Raw genomic sequence first — 12707 nt, 5'->3', positions numbered from 1 at the left:
TTCATAAATTTGTTATTGTAGTAATCGAATGGTGCACTGAATGCGCGTCCCTCCGGGCTCGGCAAAGTAACTTGTAAAGATAGATGGCCAAGGCAGACAGATTAGTTAACCAGGGTTATTAATGACCGTGTTTAACCTCCGCAACCCCACCTCGCAACAATGGCCGATGTTTTAACACCACATTACAAACGATTACGACCACTCTGCTCCGCTGAACATCAACCAACACTACACACACATATATACATACATACATGTAAGTATGTATGATGTTTTCTCTTGTTTCATTTTTTGCCTGCTGCCCTTCACTGTTCTTCTATTGAGCAACATCCACTGTTTGTACAACCAACAACAAAGATCCCCTCTTATACACATCCATACGCACAATACAATCGATGATATTTTAAACATCACCAAATAGACTTATACAATACACACTCATATGCAACTTCCCATAAATAAATATAAACGCAAACAGTAATTAAAATAAAAAAATACATATTTTCAACATAATAGTAGTCATCGAATTGAAAAATAATCAACTGAACGGTCTTAATTGCAACAGATATAATATGTCTTAATGACTAATAAAATAAATTACAAATTCTAACATAATCAACTACTATTATAAAATTATTTAATTATATTCAATGTTTCAGGATTGTTTCGGCAGTATATTGAATTATTCGCCACTAAACTGTGTAAATCAAAGTTGTAATTGGGTATTGGAAATATTGTACGCATTACTTAATAATAGATTGAGTTACGATTATTGCAGGGATGGATCAATCGAGGCAACGTAATGAGTGTCATTTAAGCAACGTTCGAGATTGAAATATTGCATGGCATTTTGTGCTGCGTGCCTGCAATTGGGTGAGTAATTAATAGCAATTTGCTTGGGATCTGGGAGAGCGCAGATTGATTGTAGGAATTTCAAAGGTGAGGGCCGTAATTTATGCACTAGGAAGCGGAGGAGCAGAATTATGCGGATCGCACCAAAGTATGTATGTATATCATATTTATATTCGAGCCTTCAACGTGATCTCGAGAGAAGCAAATAAAGGACAATCCCTGGCCATGTCACGCAAAGCTAACAAGCAAGAACGAGCTTTGATCTAGCGGAATGGCTGCACTGTAATGCCATATACCATTTTAGTACGGTGATTAATTCTTTCATTAGGTAGAATTCAACCCTACTTGATCCGTACGACATAATTACTTTATAAACAAGCAAGACGCTAGACTCAACAATTTATTAAATCTGTAATTGTATCATATGATGCTGTCATTTTTGCACGAATTGAAGGGTGCAGCGTGAATGGGTCGAAATGAAGTAGTACAAACCGCATTCTAGGGGGAAGAGGAGGCGCGTCGATGCATGATAATCGGTCTAATTATGGAAGGACTACCAACATGTCAGCCCATTGTGTGGACTGTATCCATTGTTGAGGCGACAATGCATGTAAACATCGCACACTCAATGGAGTCATTGTGCGTTTTATTTTCCTGACTCTGGTGGGGTCCGAAGGCTCATCTCAACGCGCGCCACAGATCTCTGCAGACACATCTAAACAGAGGGGTCAGGTCATCTTCTTTCTGGATCCATATCTAATCCGATACATATTATTATTATTGATACAACGCACATTCCCGTATCTCCCGTGTCATCGCTGAATACAGCTAAATGGAATTACTGCACATTCAAATGTATCATTGATTCTGCTCGAAATAGAGCGATCATTGAATATTTAGCATCTAAATTTAAGAAATCCCCATTCTCGATTACTTGTGTATATTCAATGAAGTTTAGTTCGAAATTTACATTGATAACATCATGTTTTTCAAAGTTTTGAAATTATTCTAGCTTGTATGTACAAACAGAATATATTATCATGCGGAAAATGATACGTTCTTTAATTAACCAAAGGTTTATTTTTGTCGTAATACAAACATTAGAAACGAAGTTATTTTTCATTTTATAAAATAGATTGCGTTATCTACGCAATAAGTTCCATATGCGGGCGGAAATAGTTCCATAATAGACAATAAAAATTCTAGCATGACATAATTATGAAGAGTTCATAAACCTATTCTAATTATTTCGCCGGTTTTATCTGGGAGATAATTAATGGCCTGAATAGTTCTCGCTTTAGTAATTTTTCCATTTTCGCTCGTCTAGCATACAGTTTTCCTATCAATGGACTCCGATGGTATTGGGGGGCTTACCCACGCATACATATTAAAATCGATTAAATATAGAAACGGATTTTGATCGAAACAACTCATCGATATTATGGAACTATAACACACCTCGAAAACAATTAATTCCCTTTTCGAAGGATTCTCTCTCTATCTACTTTTTATATTCCATTCCTATTACGTATATATATATGAGTGTGTGTGTGTGTGTGTGTGAGCGAGAGAAAGGAGTCGAACAGCGATTGTAAAGCCTACACCAAATCATCTATCATACCTATCGTTGACACGTTCTAAATTAAAAACACTAACCCGTCTAGTGCTGGGCACAAAGATTGCGAGCGGTTTTCGAACGATGCATTGGGTTCTTTGGATCCGAATGCCCAATAAAGGTGTGCATTTTATTATTATAATATTGCACATTTGCTTGAACCAAAGCAAGAAGCGTGTTTGGTGCGGAGGCACGTAATGCCCGATACAATGAAGATATTGTACGGACGGCAAATTGTGTTAGTATTACGTGAAAATCACCGTATACGTGCGAAATATTCAAAACAAATGCAATACGTAAGTAATTCATTAATTCCCCAGGACGACCATCCATAATTGCATTTACGACAATGACGAAACGGTGCGACGTTCTTGGTGTGGTGTGGTGTGGTGGTTTCCTTTGTGGAAATCTTTTCGGACCGGAATGGTATTAATAAAAGCGGCCGTTAAATGTGAATATTAATTTTCCGAAATCGGACTTCTCGGAAACTCTCTGGGTTTTATATCAGGTCCATTGTGTGGATGGTGTTTGCTGGTCGCGCGGACAAAGGCTCCGAAACTGGACCTTACATGGCAATTAAGATTTTTTTCACCGTCGACCTATTAAAAAGCATAAATACGGTTGGTTGTTCCGTTTCCACGTGGTTTAATATAGCAATAAATATCAGATTAACTTGGGAAGAAAGGGACTCTGAGACGGCTATAAAACCGTATTCGCCCCGACTGTTAATTAATATTTTAATTAATAAATGGAAAATCGGGTCGAGCTGCTTACAAAGTGTGCGATCAAATACAAACGCATCGCGACATCGATGAAAAGCGATGTATGGATAGGATAGATGGATGGATGGATGATGGTCATGCATCGGTCGACTGTTTATAATAAATTTGCCAATAAAGTTTTAATGCCGTTGTTGTCTTATGGAGGAGAGTAATAACAGCTGAAAGCTGAAGGTTGTAATAACAACCATTTTCGATTTAACATTCCATTGTTCTTTTTATGCGATTACCGATAATGAGTTTCTATGGGTTTTTATTTTAATTGTGCGTACTCGAATTTATTGCTATTAAAATCCTCCGACTTCGCCAACCGACCATCCGCCATTCGAGGAAATGGAATAAATAATATTCACTGCAATAACGTACCTTCCCATCCGTTTTAATCCCCATCCGAAGATTAATATCACAATGGCAGATAGATTCTTAAAATGACATTAGCCGTAGTCTTTGCCGTCGTCTAGACGGGTAGGCGAAAAAAAGGAGAGAAGAGAGGTAGTCTCGAAAACAATCTTTCAGGTAATAAAATTATGTTTTCTTTTATGTAAATACACCACGATAAAAACTAATGGCGAGTTTAAGTTACGAATTAAGGGGGGAATATGTTATTTGAAAGCTAATAGGTTTGCTTGCTGCCGTATTGTCAATTAGAACTCGTATCTTCAAGCTCGGCCAACTGTTTGCTCAGTCTTTCTTCTTCTTTTATTTTGGATTTCCGCGTGCGGCGGATAACGAAATTTTCACGTAGTCTCGGCCATTTAATTCCACGTCCAATACCTTTTTACATCTTCTCTTTTATTACTGTTTGTGCTTTTCATTAAGATCTACGTGTGTGGCTCCAATACAAGTTTATGGATACACGCACACGGAACGGTCATAGTCACATTTGGCACTAAAACCCCTTTTCCTCCACCGACGTCGCGCGGCCCGAGTGATTTATCGGTTTCCATTTTCCCCCCGTCTCTATTTAATGTTGTCGGTATTAATCAGTATTCAAATATTAAACAAATGTAAATGCGTTTTATATACCTGAGTCCTCAGGGGCGGCGCGGACTTAAATAAAAGGAGAAAATTAAAAATGAACAACACCCGAAGGGGCAGAAAGAAATAAAGAGAGGGAGAGAAAAAAAACCTAGAGATAGAGAGACGTACAAAGACGAAGAGGAAGAAGGATGGTAAAGCCGATGAAGGGAACGAGAACGGAGCAAGTGTGGAAGAGAAGCGAGCATTTATTATATAAAAAGCCATTTGTTATGCACCCAATAAATTACGGAATTCGATATCTCGTTTATCTGCGAGACGTATTAATTGTCAATTAATTTTACCGCCCTCCGCTTCCCTCTAAACACAAGCTCTTGGCAAGGTGGCGATTTTATACGAGCTCTCATACACCGCATGAATTATTATGTGACATGTTAGAAAAGCGTTGCGATGAATTATTATTTTTAATTAACACTAATGCATGCGACTCGCAGCATATACTCTGCACACCTTTTACATACACACACACAAATTCAACGACTTGCATTTACTTCACTTGCTACCAGCACGACCACAAAAGTAGAAGAAACCTTTAAATGGTTAACGTACTAGGTACAACCCAAACTTAAATTAACGGAATATTTACCAGGAAATCCATGCCTCCAAGAATTAAGGTATAGCGTGAAATCAATATTTTACGCTTGTACCCAAAAAATGTATATCCTCCAAAGTACACAATACAGACAGAGTAAGCAATATACACAGTTACTTTAAATCATTGCAATTTTACTAACCGTATCTAACCGTATCTTTTGCTTTGAGTAATAAGTGAGTTTAGTTTTTTTTTTAATATTTCAAATCATTTTCTGTATTATGCATTTTATAATATTCTGCTATGTGTAAACTGTTATTTATTAACATGAAATAAGAGAAATATAAATATTTTTGATTACTGTAATGACAAACTAATTGTGTATATTACTATGGTAATTGTAATGGTCGATGCCCGGAGACTTACTGACTTTGTAATTATTAATATATTAAGAAAAAGTTAATGTATTTAGTAGAAATGTTCAATTATTAGAAAGTAATTGGGCGGAAAAAGCTATGGTGAATAGGCCTTTGTAGCATTTTTGTTTTTATTATAATTATATGAATATTTTAATGTTTATTTGATTATGTGCTGACTGTTATAATTCATATTATTATTTTAGAAAGCAATATAAATAATAGTAGCAAGGGGCGTTATTAGTATTAAAGTACGTGCAATAATGTTGCTAGAGAGTATTTATGTGATGATGTTGGTGATGATGATATTGTTCGGTTGATCGATGCGTTAAGAGAAAAGGGAATGGACTGCTGGTGCAGTGCGTGTAAATGGATGGGTGCATCGTTGAGGCCGTTGTTAACAAGTCGGTGCTAACAAGGGCCAGTTTCGTATCTTTTATAATCTGGAGAGGTGTTAAATTGTTGATTAAATTAAAACATCCACTGACCTCTTGCATCTCCGCTTTGGTCATCTTCATTAGCACGTTCTAATTTTATACTGTCGCACACACAAAGAGAGATGCACTCACTGGAAGCACACAGAAGCACTTGATGATGAGATGTTTATAATGTAAATATTACAGCACAAATGAGGATAGAATATTGTACGAAAAATGAAAACTATATTTAAAGTACCACTACGAAGGGATGCCCGATCGAGACTGGGGGTATGCGGATTGACTTTAGGGTCATCGGCAGTTGGAGAGGCGTAAGGACTAATAGATCCCAGCAAAATGTGTATAATAACAACAAGCAGGTATAGATGCTGCTTTCTCGGGGGGGTGGTTTTTATGTTGTGGGGGCACACGACAACATTGGCCGATTCAACCTATTGAAGTCGAGCACACTTCGAGAGATGGCACCGCATTCCTGACGTGGCTCGACCTAGGAGGTGTACAATAGGTCGCATTTTATTCCGCATAATATCGAGAGTTAAAGTTATTTAAACACCTATTAAAGCGTTCATTAGGGAACAGAATCAAAGCGGACCGGTGTATAATTATAAAGTATTTACTGAGCTAATGCGGAGGAGTGAGTCCATGTAATACATCACATAGACAGCTCATTTGCTATTCGTATTATCATATTTTGAAGCGCGAGCGGAGCAGGCCCCCCCTGCAACAACTCCCTTCCCCTCCCAAAACGCCCATCCGTGGAATATCATCGCTCCGACGAAATTAACACTCAATCAACGAAAACGAAACGGTATTTATTTATATACGAAGAGAGCCTCCGCGATGAAACGAAACCCTTCCTTTGCCCCCCCACCCTCGGTTAAAACACTTAATCACGACCGCCCCAATCGCGATCCCGCATCTTTTAATCAAAACCCAAATGGATGTTCTCTCACTCCCCAACCGAAACATATTCCAATTAGCATTATTTCAAAGAGAGCGGTTCTTCGAAAAATGCAAAAAATCATTCCAACGTTTTATTCATACATTTTTATTGATCCTAATTTGGAACAAATATCTTAAAACCTTTCCAATGTCTTTAATCAAACTGGATAGAAATCGTAAAGATCATGCTTATTCTCAGAACGAGTGCAGCAACTGAGGAAGTATCTTAATCACAAGGACTCGAGGCATGAGCCAACGCGGAGGACTGTAATTAAATGCAACTTATAGCTTTAAATTAATTACAAAATTTGTCTGTGCAAGGATAAAATGGAGGCGAGTGCTTTAGGCCGGACGTTAATTACACGAAACTATGCGCTCCGGCAATTATTCAATTACACGAAAACAACATGCTTGATTTCACTATTCACAAAATCCACAGTGATTAATCGATTTCGATCCTTCATCCTTCTATCAGAACTGTTTATTAGATTCACGAGGCCCGATTACGCGTCGCAGGTAGAAGATATGAATTCTAACCGAGATCTATATTAATTGCTCTCTTTTTGATTCCTGATCAAATATAATATGCTCGCATCATCAGAACTTTTAATTGCTAAACTGAGGAAATATAAAAGCGAAGATCTACTTCATTTTGTTATTGCATATTCGATACGTTCTGACACAATGAAACAAAACAATAGAAATGAAGTCTGATATCCGCAAATGTATATTAGCACTTGTTAGCATTTCGTTTTGTTTCACGCCGATTGTCAAATCATCCATAAAGAAACCGCAAAGTAATCAACAATAAACATTTCTATTTTTAGTTGCCTAATAATATATTTACTTTTATAAAGACTAGTAATAAAAAAATGTATATGAAAACTAAATGCACATCATACAAAGATACAAATTAATGGATTTTAGTTCTAAAAAAAACTAAATACTGAATTAGAGAGAAAAATAATATAAAACGAATCTAAAATAATTTTATGCAACAAAAAATAAAACATAATGCAATTTAAATTTATGCATGTGATTTGAAATTCTATCTAATGAAGATAACATTATCCGAAAATAGAAAATTATATATGCATTTAAAATTATATTATTATAGAGTTCTTTAGATAATTGTGCGATATTTAAATTTTTAGAATATATTTTTATTGAGTAAAGAGCGAAAATGTAATAACTATAGAAATAAAAGTAAGTATATATTTTTTTTTAAATATTTGCTTATCGGTTTCGTTAGAAAAATTGATAAAAATTCGATAAAATTATTTGCAAAATACTAATATTTACTGAATAAATTAAATAAATGTAAAAAGGTTATAATCTTATTGAGAAAATGAAAAGTAATTAAGGTAGAAAACATAGTTATGCGATGGTAATGGTTGTACAACGATAGGCAATTCGCTTAATTGTCTATAATAATGATTGCAGGAAACCAGTCCGCCATTTTATTTTCGCTTCGCGCTCTTTGTCTTGTCTTCCGATTATTTTTTCCTGTTCTTCGTCGTTTTTCGAATGGTACATGACACGTTAAGCGTGTGCATCTCCAATAAACATTCGGTGTCGCGTGCTGGCACCTAACTGTAATTCAACGTGTATACAACATGAAAGCAGTTTGCACTAAACATCAGCAGGACTTATTAAATTTTACAAACCTGCTTTTTTCCGTTGCAATCCATCTCTCGGTAGAATTCAATAGGTAAACTTTGTTATGATATCAGTGGAATGAAGAATATTTGCGATAAATTGTAGAGAGGAATGAATGCTTGGATGAAGTGAGATCACGTGTCGTGGCCGCGCGTGAATTCTAGGGGATAAAAGGTAAACGTGCGGAGCAGATGTCTTGATCTCATAATCCCGGCAGCATTGACAGGGGTTAGAGGTTAAATTTAGCTTCTCTCCACGATGGCCAGAGATCGTGATATGCCTCCATCCGCTGGATCCTACATACAAATCACTCCTCTCCATTAGGTGCCAACAAAAAAGAAGAAAAAGGAAAAAACGAAGACATGGCAACGAAAAACAACGGAACACTTGGAATAATATTGAAACCGTATACACAAATTGTATATAAGTAATCTCACAAATAAATAATATTGGCATTTCGGTATAATCATAAATTTTAAATTAATCGTTATCAGTTTCACCTTCTAAACTTTTGCATGCGAAACGAATACGTGAATACTAAATGTGCTGTTTGTATTAAGCCACACGTGTCCCCTTAAACAAAATAATTGAAATTTTATATACATATTTTTATCGCTGTTATAAATATTTAGTTATTTTCTACTGTAATTTACATATTTACTAACTAAATATATATTATTTCTTCGAAACATTAAACAATAATGTGTTCAATTGCAAGATTTCCACTTATCTTAACATTCAAATATAATTATAAAGAATATTTAAAGATTTATTTTAGTTAAACATTCTATATTCCTTATAATTGATATAAGAAGTTAATAAAATAACTTTGAAAGCTATTTAATATTTTACACTTTGTAAGTGTTATTTTTTAAATTTTATTATTGATGTGACTGTTGTAATAAATATTATTATTATTATTATTTAAAGAAAAATTTAATTTAAAAGATTACTTCTTGTTTTGTCAAATAAGAAAAAATATTTTGCTCCATTAAAATTTGTTTTGAAAATTGTAGTTTATGAAAGGTATTGCTGTAGTAGTTTTTAATTATGTTGTTTTTGTTCAACTCTATTGGTGGCGTATTATAAACATTATTTATTTTCAAATTTATAATTGCTTTATAATTTATTTCAATGATTATGTCAAGTGGATTCGTAATTGACAGTATTTCAAAACTATTGAATATTTTCGCATAATAGGAAACATCTTCATTGACTATGTAAATACAAAGAAAATAAAAATCTACTTCAATTTGGTTATTGAGAATTTAAATTGAAAACGACTGTATCTTCGTTCGGAAAGAGTTGTAATCAATTATAATTACTAATTGAATTGCTACATCTCGTTGTTGCTCTTGTTCCCACAATGATTTTATAAAAATAGTAGAAACCACGCAGTGTGTATGTGTGTAGTATACAATTAAATGTATTTTGTGGGGGTGTTGTGGTTTTAAAGGTGGATGGAAGTGTAATTAATTTGATTAAGGGATGGTCAGGAGGGATGCAGCTCTCGGTGTGCGGAATGAGAGGCAGGCAATACACTGTGGATAACTCCGCAATAAAGGGAGTTGTTAGTGTGCTCCCCCAGAAAATACCAAACACATGTATTAATCTCATACGAGGGATGTTGAATGACTCAATCGAGGAGATAATGAAGTGGTCAGCGCGAGCGATTTACTTCATCCATGTAGGAGGAATAGCGCTGGAAGTAAGCGGGTCGTTTAAGATGCTTCTTCTTCTGCTGTTGCTGATTGATTTCGCCGAAGGATTCAATCATTTATCCGGGGATTTCCGTGAGCAACGGCCGCCGCATCTACACATCCACAAATCGATTCCCTTTGTGGATGGGATGTGTGGTGGAACGTCATCAGCAGGAAGGAAAGAATGAAGCAAGGGCGAGAGAAAAGCGGTCCATCTCGGGATTTTACAGTCGCAGTGGCTGTTGCATTCACACGCTCGTAAACAAAAGAAAATATCATTTAGGGCCGATGCCTTAATTGGATCCCGGTTGCCAAAATCGGTTAAGCAGTTCTAATTAAATGAGGTCTTTAATGATATGTACGGGAGATGGCGAGAATGCAATAAAACCATGCACGAAAGGCCTGTGCCGTACTCACGGACCTCCGAAACGAATTTTCAAAACAACCGACCTCTCGTTTTTTACGACCTTCTCGATCTCCACGTCCTCACCACTCCCTTGAGCCGAAACTCAGTTCGCATTCAAAAATCACCTATGAGTGCGACTTTTCTGCACAGCGCATACCAAGCACGTGCGTCCAAATATTGTTATGATTTCTTTCTTAAATTTATGCCTTTCCAAAAGCGGTAATTACCGGCACCATATGTCGCCGCTACAGACGACCCTCCCTCGAAAAACTACATCCAGCTCTTAATCTACGCAGCCTGCATCCACACGAAATCAATTTCGCGCATTTCCAAACTCCCCCAGCACCTTCCAAAAATAAGTGAGAATCCACCGTGCCTTCCTTATTTCTAGAAACGCCTCTGACATTTCTGATAGATTACATAGGGATTGCTACTAATGTAACTATTTCCTCTAAATTTACCCCGTTTTATTATGCATACATGGATGGCGACGTTCCCTCTATTTTCAGAATCTTTTCAATAACCATAAATTTACACCTTTACATTTTTTTCTATGTAAAGTGATGACGGAATCTCATTTTATTATAGATAGAAGAAATTATTAATTAAAATTAAAGAAATTAATAAATATCGTCGGTGGAAGTTAATGGAGAAGAAATACTTTTTGAAGTTTTAAGATGTTTCAGAAGTGAATGGGTTTTTTTTTAAAGTATTAAGCAGTGTTCAGGGATCTATTTTGGAACAGATACAAAGGCAGTAACGAATATAAGTTTGCCGAAACTGAGGCAGAAGAAGAAGTGTGAGCCGAGGAGAGATGTAGAAAAGGAAATCGTGTTTAATATTTGGATTAAAACAAATCAAAATGTTATTAAACACGCTGTTTGTGCGAGGCCAGACAAGAGACAACTGTATCCGGAATAGTAAAAGTCCCGATTCATTAATGATAGTTCCTTTGATTCCAGATTAATGAGGCCGATCTTTGATGTCGGCCCGAGACGCGTAAACAAATTCGCCGCCTCCTAAATACACTTAAAATACGACCGGGAGGAGAGGGGACTTCAGAGAGGAAGGAACAAGGAGCGCTCGAGATAACAAAAGATTTAATTACACAAACGATGTGCGCAATGTGTCGGTGTAGCCGCACGTCCTCCTCGGAATCCTAAACTCCTAGGAGGACAGGAAAAAAGGAAGGTGCTGCAGCGATGAGCGGCCCGGAGAGTTGGAAATAACCGGCGGTAATTAATAATTTTATTTATGGACGCCGCACGTGCAAGTATTAAATTGAGATCAAACATTTCCAATATAATTAAATATCTAAATCCTGCACGACGAGTCGCATGAGGATGTGGGGGATGGGTCGATAGTTAAGTTAATTTGCACTCAAATGAAGGGCTCTCATTTACCAGTTGAATGCGAATGATGTACAAGTGAGAGATAATCGGGGAGGTATAAGAATCAATTTCACCTCCAACTGGACACGATAAATAAAACCGATTATATTTTTAGTTTATGGCCCTGACTGAGAATGAGTTTGTGTGCGTCTTGAGCTGCAGAAACGTCTCGTCTCGCTCTTGCCATTTGCACATTGATGATTTCACCGGTTGGAAAAACATTTAAATTTTATTCATACGGGACGAATTAAATCGCAGACTCTCCACTCGATTCATTTATTTAAATGCGATGGTCGTACATCTCTCGGAAAGCCGCACATTAAAGGTGGCTTGATATTAAAATATAATAACACCTACGTTGGGACGATTCAATGGGTCTGCGGTCTGTGTTGCCTCTTGGACCCATCGCCTCCAAACGTAGGACAACTCGCGCCATCGCCGAAAACTGTTTTATTACCATTATTAAAGCTGTTATCATCGCTTAGAGTCATAAGAAAAACGAAGAAATAGTAAGAATATCATCGCATCTACCTAGAACCCATTTGCATTCAATGGGAGGATTCTACTACTTATAATATTTGTTATTATTGTGCACGACAAGATACATATCGTTCGAACCCTCGAAACAAATGAGGTGCGAGCTGAAACACCTACTCAATCCAATTCGATATTTACAAGCAAATATCTCTCAGTTCCATGAAATTTAACTGAAATTGAACAATTAACAATTTTCTATAATGCAAGAATATGAAATTAAACATACAACAGATTATATCACTAAATTCCCATTACATGATGTGGACCTTAATCAGTTAACATCAACGTTTTCAATATAATAATTATTTGCAATTTAGGGTCATTAATATTAACACAAGAAGCGTAGCATTTGGGTTTTAATTGTTGCCATTCAATTTCAGAATACTTGAAAAAAAGTTCTGAC

At 36.3% G+C, this 12707-nt stretch overlaps 1 protein-coding gene across 4 annotated transcripts in view; it reads right to left on the bottom strand.

Moving 5' to 3' along the window:
* The window catches only part of LOC108561681 (protein dead ringer-like), a 48233-nt gene that overhangs the window by 11251 nt on the left and 24275 nt on the right, over positions 1-12707 (bottom strand). The gene's annotated exons all lie outside the window — the stretch shown is intronic.

The sequence above is a fragment of the Nicrophorus vespilloides genome, unplaced genomic scaffold (genome assembly GCF_001412225.1).
Source record: "Nicrophorus vespilloides isolate i.1.1-1 unplaced genomic scaffold, Nicve_v1.0, whole genome shotgun sequence".
Lineage (NCBI taxonomy): Eukaryota > Metazoa > Arthropoda > Insecta > Coleoptera > Silphidae > Nicrophorus > Nicrophorus vespilloides.
The sequence above is the reverse complement of the archived record's forward strand: the minus strand, read 5'-3'. Positions and strand labels throughout refer to the sequence as shown.